Source organism: Trachypithecus francoisi, unplaced genomic scaffold (assembly GCF_009764315.1).
Source record: "Trachypithecus francoisi isolate TF-2019V2 unplaced genomic scaffold, Tfra_2.0 Lachesis_group7, whole genome shotgun sequence".
Lineage (NCBI taxonomy): Eukaryota > Metazoa > Chordata > Mammalia > Primates > Cercopithecidae > Trachypithecus > Trachypithecus francoisi.
Window position 1 is genome coordinate 52,224,474 of NW_022681472.1, and position 18,269 is coordinate 52,242,742.

The window sequence follows — 18,269 nt, forward strand, 5'->3', positions numbered from 1 at the left end:
CTCTCCGAAAGACGGGTCAAATTGAAATAATATGACAAGTGTAAACATTGATCACCATGTCTGGCACTTCTTAAGCTCTCACTAAATAACACCTGTTCTTATTAGGCTCATCCATCTCTGCTTGAGCGCTACTGTAGAGGACAAATTGATCAGTGGGCACCACTGAGCTTTTGGTATTTCTGATACAAACCAATTCTGTAAGGGTCATTACATTGAAAATGTTAAAACCAAAATGGATTTCTTCTGAATAACTTAATATGTACATTCTGAATAACTCTGAAATCACCCACAGAGTCTCAGCAATTGGCTACATATTATTTTTAATATATCAGTTGGTAGCCTGCAACAATCCTCCTTGACAAGTCCTAGGTTGAGTGTCAGAATCTCCCCCAGGGTAGGATGTCCCTGGAAACAGCTCATGGCTGTGTGTGTGTGTGTGTGTGTGTGTGTGTGCGTGTGACACAGAGAGAGAGAGTTTTCAGACTAATGCTGCTCTACTATGGCACTTCCTCTTTATAGTGACTGAATGATACGGTTTGACTGTGTCCCCATCCAAATCTCAGCTTGAAATGTAATAATCCCCACATGTCAACGATGGGGCCAGGTGGAGATAATTGAATCACGGGTTGATTTCCCTCATACTGTTCTCCTGGTAGTGAATAAGTCTCACGAGGTCTGATGGTTTTGTAAATGGGAGTTCCCCTGAACAAGCCGTCTTGCCTGCCGCCATGTAAGATGTGACTTTGCTTCTCCTTTGCCTTCCACCATGATTGTGAGGCCTCCCCAGCCACGTGGAACTGTGAGTCCATTAAACCTCTTTTTAAAATAATACCCAGTCTCAGGTATGTCTTTATTAGCAGTGTGAGAACAGACTAATACACTGAGTTCAAATCCTCTGTTCCTGAGGTACTTAGCCTTTCTGTGCCTCAATTTCTCCATCTGTAAAATGACTCTGAGCAACAGAATGCCTACTTCCTGATGGGATTAGAAAGGGAGATCTGTTTATGCTATGCCCAAAAGCAGTATGGCACAGTCAAGAAAACAAGAGTTTTGGACTGGGCAGGGGCCTGGCTTCAAATCTCAGCCCATCCTTTTTCCAGCTGTGACCATGGCCATGGACTTTATGTCTCCTGGCCTATTTTCTCATTTGTAACAGAGTGGCAGACCCTGATGTTGCTTACACCATATCTGTTGCTCATTCTTGTTTACCAATAAAACTCCGATTTTGTTTGGAGCTTAACTATGCCCAGATAAAATATTCATCTTACCAGTTGCCCATTTGATATAGTTCTGGCCAATGACACATAAGTAGAAATCACTGGGTACAGTGGATGGGAAGCTTGTTTCTTGAAAGAGCAGGCCGGGCTGGCATGAACTTCTCCCTTTGCCTTTTTTCCTTCTTCCCCCTTCCCCGGAACCTGGACATGATTCCTGGAGGTGAGGCAGCCATTCCATAATCATGAGATGGAAAACATGAAGAGGAAGGCCTACACACTAAGGATAGCAGAGCAGAAAGATGGAAAAGGCCTGGTCCCTGACGGCTCCCAGAGCTCCTGGGAAAGCTTGGGCAGCCTGCCTCCAGATTTCGTATTTTTAGAGACGAGTCTTTGTTGTCAATCTCTGTGTTATTTGCAGTGAAACTTGTTCAGAACAAACACACGTGGGAACTAAAATGATACTTACTTCCTAGGGTCCTCGTGAGAAGGTTAGGTATATGAAGCATGTACCACAATTCCCAACACACAGTCGACTTCCAATAAATGTGTATTCCCTTCCTCCCTTCCCCATCTTCACATTATGGATTCTCCCTGCTACCGGTAAATATCAGGGGTGTTGAGGGCCAGTTCAGATATCTTCCTTTTAATGCATGTTCATCTCTAAGTGTGGATTGCCCAACTAGAAGTGACCTCACCGTCTGATATGACTTCCCAAAGCAAATACATATATAGACTGTCTTCTTAGAGCAGAGTTGCAGGAGAAAAGGAGCTAATGGCCACGAGGGGCTCTGCACTAGTACAAAGCATTCAAGTTTTATGATAAATTCTGAGCCCCACATTTCAGGACAGACCTCTGTACTTAAAGATCTGAAAACCACTGTCATATTTGCTACTTTTGTGTGTTTAGCTTAGAAAAGAGAAGATTTAGGGAAACATGGAAACTTTCTTCAACTCTAACTTGAGAAATGGTCAACTACTAGCCGTGTGGACTTAGCAGCTTCTGAAAAACCTTCCAGTTATATTTGAGATGAACTATGGGTCACAGGCTTTGAAAGGATGACAAATATATATTCTCAGTAAATATTTAGTGAATTGATTAACTAAGTAAAGGCCTACATATTTAGCCCCAATGTTTCTAGGTTAAAATGCAGCTGGAGTCCTCAATATCGAACTTATTGGTAAATACATGGCCTTGTGTGAAATGGGGTCACTTGCTTTTGAGGTCATCTGAAATCCAGCTTTACTTTTCTCTACCTGATGAGCTCCTGTTTTGGAAATGTACTGAGAAAGGCCTACAGCCTACCCCAGCCCAAAGCCAAAAGCAGTGGCTATAAAACTGGAATTGCTAAGGCCAGAGGGACTGGGTTTATGCACAAGTCATTTTTATGAACATCTTGTTTATTTCAAGTGAGTTAGCATCACACACATTTGGCATCTCCTCCAAGATGTCTACTTAGTTGGTTAGAAGCACATGAAATGGAGCCTGAGCTCTCAGCAATGGCATGTTGACCGTACTCAAAGTTATTAAATCTTGAACATGTGGAAAAGAAAAAGTCATAATGCTACCAGTGCAGAGGAGAAAGTGCACACGAAATCTGTGAATGTGAAGACAGCAAGTTGGGAAATGAAGCAAAAGGGAATTTTTCATTACTTGTATCAGGTTTTATGTTATAGTGAAAGCTATCTGGCTACTACAGTTGGTTTTATGTAGACCTCATCTGTAACTACCTAAGCACTCCACTGGGCTAAAATTTAATCAAATATCTTGGTTTCTAGTTAGTAGATCTGTGGCAAGCATCAGTGATTTAAAAAAAAAAAAAAACAACAGAAAAAAAAACACCTGAAATATTCCCACCTTAGACTTAATAAATGTTCCCTTCTCAAATTCAGGTTGAAACAGAAGAAATTCTCTGATGGAGGCAAGGGAATTAGTTCTCTCACTTTTTATTTTTTCAACTTACTTAGACAACACATTCATTTTATTGAGGACTCCTGGCATTGAATTTGAAGTTTCAAAGCTTTGGAACTCATTTTTGAGGTGATATTGGAAAAAAAAAGCATCACATCTTTTTAATGAATTTTTTTCCACTATCAATAAAAGTCAGCTGAACCGTTTCCCATCATTCTTCCCTCCTAAGCCTTGCTCCAACTTTACCTTTCTGTTCAAATCTGTCAAATTTCCAGTGAAATCCTCCTCTCCAGAATATGGGAAACTTTGACTAATGAAATTAAGGTACCTAACTCTGGCAATGAGGGAGAGGACCAGGTTCATGTGAATATTTTCCTTAGGATTTATTTGTATCATCTATAAAGTCCTGTATTTATATGTGTTAATTTTTTTTTTAATCCTATAAGAATGAATGGTGCACAGGCCCTTTTGGGAAGGCAGCAGGAGGTTGTGTAAGAATTAATTAGTTCCTCAAAGCCACAGCTGAAGCCCTCTGCCAGCCTATCAGGGCCTGTAAACTAAACTCTTGCATACTTCAAGAACTGCAGTGGAGAATCCAGCTGAAGGAGGAGCTAGGTTTGTCAGCCAGTATCTGGAATCTTGTGTGTTCAGCTCTGAGTGCCACATCTTAACCCAGACACCGACAGCCCAGAGAATGTTGAGAAATGCTAGGACAGCTGAAATCTATGCCGGCTGAAGTTTGCTCCAGGTGCTGCTGGTGTGCGGGGTGAGGTGAGGCCCGCACAGGAGGCAGCACAGTAGCCTCTGATGCTGAAGCCCTGTCCCGGGAGAGAAGGGGCAATGTTCTTAGATTTAGCACCTAAGAGCAGCTTGGATCAGGGTGGAAGAAATACTCAGCGAAGCTGATCTCGGATCAAGATGAAGAAACGCTTTCTGACTCGCAGAATTGCCCCAAATGGAGTGAACTGCTCCATGAGAAGGTAATCCTTGTAATCAGAAGCTGGTGTCTTAAGTCTCTTTAAGGTTTGTAAAACACTTTCAAATGTATCATCTCAGTGGAGAGGCATTTCCCTATCTTACTGATGAGAAAACAGGATTCTGTGAGATCCATGGCTTTTCCAAAGTCACATAATCATCCTAGAGTCTTAGTGTTGGAAGGGACAAAAGATGTCATCCAGACAAAGAAGTGAGTGAAGATCTGAGATTGGAATCAGCTCCCCCAGTCTCCTGGTCCAGTGCATCTACCTGCCATTTCATGTCCTTTCAGCCTGCTCCTTTGGCTAGGAGTTTTCGAATTCTGTCTGGGAGCACCTAAGGATCATCCTTCACCCCTCTGTTCCCACCTTCACCCACAGAAGTATAGCATAGTAAAGAATTATTCTGGCTGGGCGAGCTGGCTCACACCTGTAATCTCAGCACTTTGGGAGGCCGAGGTGGGCAGATCACCTGAGGTCAGGTGTTTGAGACCAGCCTGACCAACATGGAGAAACCCCATCTCTACTAAAAATACAAAATAAGCTGGGCGTGATGGCGCATGCCTGTAATCCCAGCTACTCGGGAGGTGGAGGCAGGAGAAACCCTTGAACCCAGGAGGCAGAGGTTGCGGTGAGCTGAGATCACGCCATTGCACTCCAGCCTGGGAAACAAGAGTGAAACTCCATCTCAAAAAAAAAATAATAATAATAACAATGATTCTAGCTGGGCTTAAGTCTTAAGGTCTGCACTTAGTTGGCAGTGTAAACTTAACCTCTCCAAGCCTCAGTTTCATCGTTCACCCACTGGGGATGACTGGCACTATATCATGGGTCTTATGCTGTGGTGATTAAATGAGATGATGCATGGATGATGTCCCTTGGCACAAAATAAATACCCACTGGGTTTTCAGCTCAATTTTACCTGTGCCATTACCTAGTCCAGGTCTCTGTTATCTCTCATTGGGAACTATAATATCCTCTTAATTAGTCTTTCCACATCCATTCATGCCCTGTCCAATGTATTCTCCATATTAGAGATGAGTGACCTTCCTAAAATGCAGATCTGATCATGTCACTCACTCCTGGGTTTAAAACTCTTTAGTGACTTGTGTTGATTTTAGGATGAAGACAAAAATCTTTAGCAAGGCCCACATCATGCAAGGTCTGGCCTTAGCACACCAGCCTCCAGCTTCAGCTAATACACCCTCTTCTCAATCAGCTTTGGCCACAATGGACTTCCTCCTGTTCCTCAAGTCTTGCAGGATTGCCTCCCACAGAAGGTCAGCTTGTCCCACCCCTACCCTGCTACTCTCAGAGCCTCATTTACATCCTTCTGGCATTATCCCCATGCATGGCCATCTATTTGTGTGATTATTTCACTACAGTTTGTCACTAAATTATAATTGCCTTAAGGATTTGCTCACTGTTGTTTATCAACATCAGGCATGGAAGCTGTCATTTAGTAGATGCTCAAAGAATGTGTTGAATAAGTAAATGGCCTTGTAGGGAGCACTTTCAGAAAATATTTCTATGAGGTTTAGGGTAGATTTACTCCAAGATCCCTGATTTCTCTGGGATTAGATGATTCCATGCTTCCTTGTGCATCTTCCTGTTCCCCTGTCCAGACATCTTAGGATGTAGATGAGTTCACAGGAGCCTTTCAATGAATTCTTGCAGCCTTATAAGCAAATGAGTCAGAGAAGTTGAAAATGAATCTTGAACTAAACATATGCAAATTTTTATCCTGACATTCTCTTTACTTCCCAACAAAAGGAAGATATTTATTAGGTATGTGATTTGGTGCAAATTAATTAACATCTCTGAGCTTATTTCTTAGTTACAAAAATTATTAGAGTTAGTAGACAGCTCATCTAGATTCCTAGATATAAGTTCAACATATAAAAAAACATATCTCTTCATACCAGCAATAAATAACTTGAACTATAGCTTAAACAATATTATTTATAATAGCAGTGTGAAAATATAAGGTATATATGAATAAATATAACAAAAGCTATGTAAGAGTATGTGGAGACAATTATAAAGCTTTATTAAAAGACATTAAAAGAGATTTAAGTAATCAGAGAAATAGACCATATTCATGGATATAAATATTTTATAATACAACTCTAATTGAATTCCTGATAAAAAATAAAGAAAAGAAACATGACCAGAGTTTTTGTGGATTTGACAAGCTGGTACTGTCATTAGATAAAAGGGTAATGGACCAAGAATAATCAAGACAATTCTGGAAAGAATCAGGTAGTGAAAGGATAGAGGAAATAAGGTACCCTTAATTGCCTACAGCAATTAAAACAGTGTGGTTTGGTGCAGGGAGAGAGCAACAGACCAAGACAAAAGAATACAGAGTTCAGAAATGGATCCTTGCACAATGAAAATAATGTATAACAAAATTAAAATTAAAGATCAAAGAGAAAAGAATGGTTTAATCAATAAAACTATGCCAGGACAACTGGTCATCTGTGTGGAAAAAATTAAAATAGATCCTCTCTTCACTCAATTTCCTAAAATTATCTCCAGGTAAATTAAGATATAAAAATGAAAAGTGGATCTTTAAAACATTTGGGAGGCCGGGCGTGGTGGCTTATGCCTGTAGTCCCAGCACTTTGGGAGGCCGAGGCGGGCAGATCATGAGGTCAGGAGTTAAAGACCAGCCTGGCCAACATGGTGAAACCCCGTCTCTACTAAAAATACAAAAATTAGCTGTGCATGTTGGCCCACGCCTGTAATCTCAGCTACTCAGGAGGCTGAGGCAGGAGAATCACTTGAACCTGGGACGGCGAGGTTGCAGAAAGCCAAGATTGTGCCACTGCACTCCAGCCTGGGTGACAGAGTGAGACTCCGTCTCAAAAAAAAAAAAAAAAAAAAAAAAAAAAAAGACTTTTGAGAGGAAATATTAGAGAGTATCTTTCTGAAGGATTTCTAACCCTTAAGAGAAAAGATTGATAACTTTGACTGCATTAAAATCTCAAATGCTATTGAGTACAGAGTTTCAATTGAGAAAGATCCTAAAGCTCTGGATATGGATGCTGGTGATACACAATGATGTGAATGTACTTAATGCTACAGAACTGTATACACTAAATTATTAAATGGTATATTTCATGCTATGTATATTTTACCACAACTTTAAAAACCCAATACTATTAAAAAGTGAAAAAACAGGCCGGGCGCAGTAGCTCATGCCTGTAATCCCAGCACTTTGGGAGGCTAAGGCAGGTGGATCACAAGGTCAGGAGATCGAGACCATCTGGCTAACGTGGTGAAACCCTGTCTCTACTAAAAATACAAAAAAAAATTAGCTGGGCATGGTGGCAGGCACCTGTAGTCCCAGCTACTCGGGAGGCTGAGGCAGGAGAATGGAGTGAACCCAGGAGGTGGAGCTTGCAGTGAGCCGAGATAGTGCCACTGCACTCCAGTCTGGGTGACAGAGTGAGACTCCGTCTAAAAAAAAAAAAAAAAAAAGTGAAAAAAAACCAATTGATAACCTAGAAGAAAAAGTTTTTACACTGAGTATCCATAATATGTAAGAAGCTATACAAATAAGTGTAAAAAAAAAAACCACAAAAAAAAACAAAAAAGGAAATTAAAGAATGGTGTGGTCAAGGTTTATGGACAGGTAATTCACAGAAGATAAACTCCAAATGGTCAATCAGTATATAAAAAGATGCTCATACTTACTAGTCATCAGGGAATTGTAAATCAATACTTCAATAAGATATTTTATATCCACCATATTGGCAAAAATTTAAAAGTCTGACAATACTAAATGTTTGCCAGAATACGAAAAATGCAAACTCTCATCCTTGTTGGTGAGAGTGCCCGCTGATAACTGGTATCAAACACTTTTGAGGTAACTCTGGCAGTATTTTATTGCAATGAACTGAATGTTTATGTCACCCTAAAATTCATACATTGAAGCCCTAACACCCAAGGTGATGGTGTTAGAAAGCAGGGTTTGGGGGAGGCGATTAGGTTGTAGTAAGGGCAGAGCTCTAATGGATGGGATTAGTGCCCTTATAAAACAGATTCCTGAGAGCTTGTTTGCCCTTTCACCATGTGAAGACACAGCAAGAAGACACCCTCTATGAACCAGAAAGAACTGACCCCATAATTTGATCAGCTCCCACTGGGTTCCTCCCACGACATGTGGGAATTGTGAGAGTTATAATTCAAGATGAGATTTGGGTGGGGACACAGTCAAACCATATCCTCCTCCTTCTCCTTCTTTTCCTCTTCTTCTCACCCTCCTCCTCCACCTCCTTCCTTTTCCTCTTCTTCTTCTTCCTCTTCCTCCTTCTTTTCTCTCTCTCTCTCTCTCTCACACACACACACACACACACACACACACACACACACACACACTTCTCTCTTATGCAAACACACCTTTTCCTCTGTCTCTCACACACACCCACCCCCTCTTCTGGCCTGGTGGTGAGGAGCATGGGCTCTGGCACTACCTGGATTTGGATCCTGGCTATGCCACTTACCAGCTTGATGACTTTGGGCAAGTTATTAAGCCACTGAGGGTCCCAGTTTCTTCCTTCCCCAAAAAGAATGACAATAGAAATCTGGTACCTGCCTCATCCTCATTGCCAGGAAGATGAAATGAGTGAACGTGGGTTAAGCACTGAGTACCGGCATAGAACAAGTCCCATGTGATTTGAGTATCTGGTCAGTCAAGCAGTGAAGTATCCCATTCCTCATCTTCTCCCCACTTGTCTTCCTCAACTAGTCCAGTAAGACTCCCAAACAGCCTTCTGGCTGCTCTCCCCACCTCTCCCCTAGGCAGGGAGAAAAGTGGGTAGATTAGGCTATCTGTCACCCCACCTCCTCCTCCAAGTTTTGGAACAATTGCAACCATGCCAGAAGGGGAGGTTCAAGGCCTCCCTTGCCCCAGTCACCAAGTTGTTCAGTATCTTGCTTAGGATCACTGAATGTGAGGGAACAAATGGCAGCTTGTGACCATGGTCGGTTCATCTGTGCCCTAGCTGTGTTTGGGGAGAGCCAGGTAGAATCTATCCTGCTCTCTTTTACTGACATTAGGTGAGCATTGTGGAAATGGCATGTGTCTGACCTCTTTCTATCACTGCCTTGCAGCCCTGATTAGGCAGGGGGTGGGGGTTGCCCCATTTCCCCAGAAATATTGCTAATGTTTATTAAACAATATGTGCCTGGCCCTATGTGAAACACTTTACATCTATATTATCTGTTTTAATCCTCCCAAGAACCCCTTGAAGTGGGTATTCATACTATGCCCATTTTACAAATGAGGTTAAATACAGATTAGGGAGCTTACGTGACATACCAAGATCTTACCTCTCTTACCCCTTTCACATTTAGCCTTGGATTTGCTTGAATCTGTTCTGCTGGCCTCTCTGTCAGGGGTAGGGGGTGTTGAGAGAGAGTGTGGATCTTCTTCCTTTCCTTTCTATTCATCATTGTAGCTTCCTGACAGCACATAAAACGTCTAGTGTGGGGCTGAGAATGTAGTCAACTTTTTTTTTTTTTTTGAGACAATCTCACTCTGTCACCCAGGCTGGAGTACAGTGGCAAATTCTCGGCTCACTGCAATCTCTGCCTCCTGGGTTCAAGCAATCTTCCTCCCTCAGCCTCCCAAGTAACTGGGATTACAGGTGCCCGCCACTGTGACCAGCTAGCTTTTGTATTTTAGTAGAGATGGGGTTTCACCATGGGCTGGTCTCAAACTCTTGACCTCAAGCGATCCACCCGCCTCGGCCTCCAAAAGTGCAGGTGTGAGTCACCATGCCAGGCCGTGTAATAAACAACAAATGCTAGCTACTGTTGCTGTATAATATTTGTTGACCACACTGGATTAGGCCCTGGGAGTGGGCAAAGGATGTAACACCATCCTAACGTCCAAGTACTTACATTCTAGTGTGGGGGAGAATGAGAGGGGCAAAAGATAGGAACAGATACCTCATCAAAGATCTACAGATGGCAAATAAGCATATGAAAAAATGCTCAACATCATGTGTCAGAGGAAATTACAAATTAAAATAACAGTGAGCTATCCCTGCACATCTGTAGCAGTGGCAAAAATCCAAAACACTGACAACACCAAATGCTGGTGAGGACGTAGAGCAACGAATTGCTCTCACCCATTGCTTGTAGGAATGCAAAACAATACAGCCACTGTGAAGGAGAATTTGAAAGTTTCTTACAAAACTAAACATACTCTTACCAAACAATCCATCAATCGTGCTCATTGGCATTTACCTGAAGGAGGTGAACTTATGTCCACACAAAAACCTGCTCATAAATGTTTATAGCAACTTTATTCGTAATTGCCAGAGCTTGGAAGCAACCAAGATGTCCTCAGTAGGTAAACAGATAAACTGTGGTACATCCAGACAATGGCATATTATATAGTGCTAAAGAGAAATGAGGTATCAAACCAAGAAAAGACGTGGAGGAAATGTAAATGCATATTACTAAGTGAAAGATATAAATGTAATTGGCTTCTTTCACTTAGTAATATACATTTACATTTCACTTACTAATTACTAATTACGTTTCACTTATTACTAATTACTATTACATATTACTTATTACTAAGTGAAAAGTAAATGCATATTACTAAGTGAAAGAAGCCAATCTGGAAAGGCTACATACTGTATGATTCCAACATGAAATTTTGGAAAAGTATGGAGACAATGAAAAGATCAGTGGTTGGCAGGGGTTGGAGGGAAGGAGGGATGAATAGGCAGAGCACAGAGGATTTTTCGGGCAGTGAGACTATTCTATGTGGTGCTATAATGGTGGCTACATGTTAATATTAATTTGTTTAAACCCATAGAATGTACAACACCCAGAGTGAACCCTGAAATAAACTAGGGACTTTGGGTGATAATGATATGTCCATGTTGGTTCATGAATGGTAACAAATGGTGGAGGATGTTGACGATGGGGGAGGCTATGCCTGTGTGGGAGCAGGGGATATACGGGAATGCTCTGTATCTTCTGCTCAGTTCTTCTAAAAGATTGTAGGTCCCAGTGAACTTAAAACTGGTAAATAAATAGACCTAAAATATAACATAGATGTAAAATAAAGTCTATTTTTAAAAGATGATGCAGGGTGGACATTGACATTAGGAGACCATAGTTCTAGCCTTGTCACTCTAAGACCTTGGAATACTTACTTAATCATTTCTGAAAAACAAAGAAAAGAGACTTGATAAAATCATATCCCCCTTTAGCTCTAGATCTTGTATAATAAAAATTATATTCAGAAACTTGAGTCATCCCACAAACATTTTTCTTTGCCAAACGGAATCCTCTTTATATGTAATTTTCCCCTGTGTCTATATCAAGAAAAGTTAATCAGATTATAATCACATCATCAGACCTTTCTTCAATTGTTACTAGCACATGGAGTACAGACTCCAGACAAAACTGTGATGAAAGCAAACATTCCTTTGTTGTCCCATGGCTTCCCTTTCTGCCTCTCTTCCCTCACCATTTCTGTCTCCTGGGAGCCTAGAATCCTCATCCTCTTCCCTTCTCCTTTTTAAAGACCCACTGCCAGGAAATGTCTCTGTAGTTCTCTCAGATACAGTTCTCCCTGTCCATGGGGAATTCTGACCCAGCTTTGTTAAGGCATAAGGCATCTGATTCCTTGCCCAGCTCCTTCACTGGATTTTAAGCCCCTCAACAATAAGAACCGTATCTCACTATGAGCACGGGCTCAGCTTATAGTTTCAAATAAGTCAGTTCACATCAAAGGGCCCACTGCTGGTGAAGCCTGCTTTGTTAACTTTCTATGGAGTACATTTGAACCTCATTATTCGTGGATTGTGTATTTTCTTTTTTCTTTTCTTTTCTTTTTTTGAGATGGAGTTTCGCTCTTGTTGCCCAGGCTGGAGTGCAATGACACGATCTCAGCTCACTGCAACCTCCGCCTCCCAGGTTCAAGCGATTCTCCTGCCTCAGCCTCCCAAATAGCTGGGATTACCAGTGCCTGCCACCATGCTCAGCTAATTTTTTGTATTTTTTAGTACAGACAGGGTTTCACCATGTTGGCCAGGCTGGTCTTGAACTCCTGACCTCAGGTGATCCACCTATCTCAGCCTCTCAAAGTGCTGGGATTACAGGTGTGAGCCATTTGTGTATTTTCAAATGTACCTACAGGTGCTCACTAAAATTTATTTGTAACTCCAAAATCAACACTCACAGAGAGCTTCATGGACACTCATAGAGAGGAGAAAAATGTGAGTAGCCCGAGGCACACATTCCCAGCTAAGGTCAAATGAGGCAACACTGCCTTCTTGTGTCAGTTGCCATATTCTACACGTGTCCTTTTTGTGGTCTAGGTCTAGGCTTGATGTGTCTTACAAAGAAAACACGCATGTTAGCTAAGCTCCATTTAGTCATGAGTTCTAGTGCTGGTGAACGTGAGTTCAGTGTTAATGAATCAACAATGTATACTAAACAAGGTATATTTCAACAGAAACACACATAAAATAAGGTTATATATTGACTGGTTGATCAAAATGTTATCACCAGAGGCTCCAAAGAGTCTAACCCTGCATTGCTCCTCAGATCAATGACTCAGTATTTGTTCATTCCGTGTTCATGGTGACTTTATAGAACAAAACTACCATAAATAATAAGAATCAACTGTATTTGCATTTTTACAAGGAGAAGAGGCCTGAATATCTTTACAGGGATTCTCCGACCATGCTGAACAAATGGACTCATTCAGACAACAAACAAGTTGGAGAGACGGCCAGTCCAGTTGTCCCCAAAATCATGTTCCTCCCCTGAGTCCATATAGTTTAAAACACTCCACATGATTGTCCCAGAAAAGTAAAAACGGCACCCAGTTGTCTTCTCGCTTTCCAGCCTGTGATTTTACTGTGGGAAATCTAAAGTAAAAGCTAATTGTCTTCAGCACTTAAACTCTATTAGAAACATCACTAATAAGTAATTGGTTTTTAAAACCACTTACGAGAAAAACAATAACTTCTCACCTAACCCTCAGGTCTGCAATACTCTAAATTCAGATTCTTTTATTAAAGATTAAAATACAGACTAAGTATTAAAATGTAAATTATACTGAAGCTCCATAGAACCCATTAGAAGACCAATATTGAGCAAAATAACACTTTACCACTCAGGAATGCAAATAAAAAGGCATCAAAATCTGCTACTTATAACTTGAATCTGGGGTCCATTAATTTTACATGCTTTTTTCCCAAAGAACAAAAAAGATGGGGGAAATAACCTTAAAAACAAAGAGCAAAAATAAAAATTAAAAATGCAGCTAAGTGATATATTAGCCTCCTGTGGCTACTATAACAAATTTCCACAACTTGGTTGCTTAAAACATAGAAACTGCCGGTGTAGTGTCTCACACCTGTAATCCCAGTACTTTGGAAGGTCGAAGCAGAAGGATTGTCTGAGGCTAAGAATTTGAAACCAGCCTGAGCAACATAGCGAGACCCTGTTTCTACCAAAAAAATGATAATAATAGCTAAGCATAGTGGTGCTCACCTGTAGTTCCAGCTACTCAGGAGACTGATGGGGGAGGATCACTTGAGACCAGAAGTTTGAGGCTGCAGTGAGCTATAATAATGCCACTGCACTTCAGCCTGGACAACAGAGTGAGACCCAGTCTCAAAAAACAACCCCCAAAAAACAGCAGAAATGTATTATCTCATAGTTCTGGAGGCTAAAGTCCAAAATCAGTCCAACTAGGCCAAAATCAAGGTGTCAGCAGAGCCACACTCTGCTCTAGGGGAGAAACTATTCCTTGTTTCTTCCAACTGCTGATGGCTGATGGCTGCTGGCACTCCTTTGCTTGTGGCCACATCACACCATGGTCACATCACTTCTCCTCTTCTCTGTGTGTGTCAACTGTTCCTCTTCCTCCCTCCTATAAGGATACATCTGATTGCATTTAGAGCCCATCTGTATAATCCAGGATAATGCCCCATCTCAAGATCCTTAATTCAACCATATTTGCAATATCCTTTTTTGCCATATACAGTAACATTTACAGGTTTCAGTGGTTAGGACATGCATGTCTTTTGGAGGGCCATTATTCAGCCTTCCACGGTGGTAAAGCTAATATTAATTATATCTATACACCAATGACCTAGCATAATGGAAAATAAGAGAATGCCTATAACAACACCCACTCTGTGTTCCTGAACCCCTATACTTCATGGCTGATTATGATTCTTTTATAATAGCAATGACGATCGGAGCAAACATTTATCGAGCCCCTGCTGTGTGCCTGCTCCTGTGGTGTGAGCTGCCATGCATTAGCCCACAGAATTCTCACAATTATTCTTATGAGGTGAGACCATCATATTTCCATATTCTATGGATGTGGAAACTGAAGAGACTAAATCCACACTAGGAGAATGGCAGAACCAGGATTCAAAAGTGGGGACATGCAGCCCCAGTGACCCTGCCGCTGGTTCACCGGTGGTGCGTCCTGGCTCTGTGGAAAAGAGCATCTCACAGGCAGGAGTGTGTGGTATTGCTGCAGGCATGCAGTAGAAGCTGCCAACTGCCAAACTGTGTGTGGATTGCAGCTTCCTGAGTTTCATATTATCCTAAGATAAAATGCTGTGCTGGGAGAGTAGGGAGCTCCTTTTAAGTTACTAAGGGTGTCACAGCTATTCAGGAGCTCATTTTAAGTCTATCTGAGAATTTGGGCAAAATTTTGTCTTCCTGAAGGTGAATGGAGCAGATCTGCCACACCAATTCCCTTCGATCGTTGATTCTAGGAGTTTCTGTGAATAGTGATAGATGAATATAGGCACTAACTGAGCCCATGGGGGTTAATGATGTTCACAGCGTATAAGGTTGCAGAAGCTGCAGATTCTTTTACAGTGTGTTTTAGCAGCGCAGAAGCAGGATGGATCCATTAAATGTCTGATGTTGAGATGCCCAGTGATATAAGCCAGACTCACTGCTGACATGGATTAAATGGGCTATAAAATGATTTTTCTGAGCCAAATGGTCCACTCGCTGTCCTGGAATACACTATCTCATGCCTGTGCTCACACTGCTCTTCTTGTCTCAATTCCCAGCTCCCCACCAGTCAGCCATTAGCCATTGTCACATATTGAGCACCTAATATATGCAAGGCATTGGACTAGGTGCTGCCCATAGAAAAGCAGTTGAACAAGATTTCCCCACCCAAAAGTGGAACCTAGAGTCAGGTTATGGGAAGGGAGAAGTGGGCAGTTTATTCCAACACTCTTAAACTGGTAAGAGCTACCCACTCATTTGTTCATTCGACAAATATTTTTTGGTTATCTACTGCAGTGGATTCCTGGTTTCCACACCAGGAACCAGTTTCATGTAAGACATAGGGGAGTTGGGGGATGGTTTGGGGATGAAACGGTTCCACCTCAGATAATCAGGCATTAGTTAGATTCTCATAAGGAACACGCAACTTAGATCCCTCACATGCGCAGTTCACAATAAGGCTGGCTCCTATGAGAATCTAAAGCCAAGGCTGATCTGACAGGAGGCGGAGCTCAAGCTGGCATGCTCACTCACTGGGTGCTCACCTCCTGCTGTGTGGCTGGTTCCTAACAGGCCACTGCTGGCTACCAGTACACGCCTAGGGGATGGGACCCGGATCCACCGTGTGCCAGGCACTCAAGAAGTACAAACAAATGAAAATTAAAAGGCGTGTAACCCAATCTGAAAGAGAGGGTGGCTAATGCTTCTAGGAGGAGTTACAGACTTCACTTCATCTGAAAGACAGATAGGAATTATCTAGACCCAGTTAAGAGGAGGACTTTTCCATGTGGTGGAGTAGCTCTGTAAGGCTGGGCCTGGGGGATCCTGGTAAGAGCTGTGATATGTAAGTGTGGGGAGTTAGGGCCGGAACTTGGAGGAGTTTGAAGGCCATGTAGAGAATTCCAGATTTTATCCCAAGGGGAAGAGGAGCTCTTAAAAACTTTTTATTTTTTTAATAAAGAAAAAGTGTATTTTCATCACAAGAAGAATCCAGACTCTATATAGCATATACCAACAAAAGTTTATTTGGGAGGCCACGGTGGGTGGATCACCCGAGATCAGGAGTTTGAGACCAGCCTGTTCAATGTGGTGAAACCCCATCTCTACTAAAAAAATACAAAAATTAGCCGGGCGTGGTGTTGGGAGGCTGAGGCAGGAGAATCGCTTGAACCCAGGAGGCGGAGATTGCAGTGAGCCAAGATCACGCCACTGCACTCCAACCTGGGCAACACAGCAATACTCCATCTCAAAAACAAAGTTAGGAAAACAAAATAATTTTTAAAAATTGATGTGGGTTGTATCCATGTGAATTTTCTGGTTGTGATATTACCATTATGTAAGATATTACCACTGGGGGAAATTAGGTGAAGAGTATTGTTATTATTTCTTACAACTATATGTGAACTACAATTATGTCAAAACAAAAGTATCATTTTAAAAAATGTATACACACACAAAAAAATTAAGTCAGAGAGATCTGCATGGGGTAAAAACATTGATATCGTAACGCAACACACCATTGGCTGTGCCTGGGGCTCGGGGGTGGTCTGTAATTTTCATTTCATTGCAAAGGAGCTGGGCCTGCTCAGGGCACCCAGAGGAAGGAAAAGTGGAATGGCTCAGATGACACTGGAATTCTATTAAAGAAGAGTACAATAGCGTGGTTAGACATAAGGGTGGCTGCTAGACTGTGGCTCAGAGGTGGGTCTAGACTCGCCCCACTCTCAGCTTACTAACAATAAAGTTATGTTATTTCCTTGGCTATTATGGGGTGTGGTGCCAGTCAGTGGCTTCCCAGCCTGCAGAACTGCCAGTGTTGTTTCTAGCAATGCTCTTTGAATACTTATGAACACACGATAAAAACTGCATAGTTAATAAACATGAATATGCAGTAAGACATGTCCTAATAATTCATAAGACAAAGTATGACAGACAATTTAGAGCTTAAGAGTTTCTTGAAAGGTTTTTAATAATGGGAAGGACATGTTCAAATTTATCAAGTAGAAAATCCCTCTGGCAGTAGTAGGGGCAATTTATTGCAGGGGATGAAGAACAGAGGGAGAAACAAGGACTTCTACTATAGCTATTGTGGTAATGAAGAGACGATGGATTCTAAAATCAGCAAAAATTACTATCTTAATTAACCACAAATCCCCAGTAGAGTTTGGCCCCTGAACTTGGCTGCAAAACAGAAACCTCAAAATAGCGGTGATTTAAACAGGATAACCATTTGTTTATCTCTTACAAAAAGAAGTCCAGAAGTAGCAGTGCCTCTGAAACTGCTCTGAAATGGCAGCTCCAGAGTCATCAGGGACTCAGGCTCTGCCTGTCTTTCTGATCTATGGAAATACATAGCTCCCATCCTTAAGTTACCTCATGGTTCAAGATTGCTGCCAGAACTCTGCTCTCATAACCACGTTCCAGGGAGCAGAAAAGGAGAAAGCTGAGTGTGTCACTCTAAAAAAGCCTTCCCAGAACTCCTACACAGCACTGTTATTTATATCTCATTGGCCAAAATAACGTGGCCACGCCAACTCACAAGGAAGGCAGAGAAATAAAATATTCTAGCTGGGTGCCTTGCTACCCTCACTCCCAAATCTGGAATGGATAGGCTGTGGATAGTGAGCAGTCTCTGTCACAGCCATCAGTCAAGTAAGGCACAGAGAAGGTGAGACTATCCTGGTCCTCCAGGGCATGAGTCAAGGAGCACGGTGTACACTGTGATGTGTTGCCATGGTCCTGTCAAGGAAGGGCTTGTGGTGTAGGCTGCAGGGGATGCTGTGGCAGAGAGTCTTTCCTACCAGCCCTCCAGGGACTGCCTCAGCTGTAAAGAGCCTCCTTGCCCAGGGAGCCTCAGCAGCCTGCTTCAGTGACTACTGATCTACGAATATAAAGACCTGTTCATCATGGTCCAAACAAGGCAGCTCTAAAGGACTATTCTGGCCCTGGAGCCTCCCATGGAGTTGGTCAAGACTATTGTTGAGCCACACTGTGGCTGGACTTCTCTATCTGCCCACTTCTGCTTCCTTGCCCTTCCTTCCACAGTGGTGGTCCCCAGGACTCTCCATAATAAACCTACATGCCAACATGCTCCAGATTCCACCTCCTGAGCAACCCAGCCTACGCTGAGGAGGAGGATGT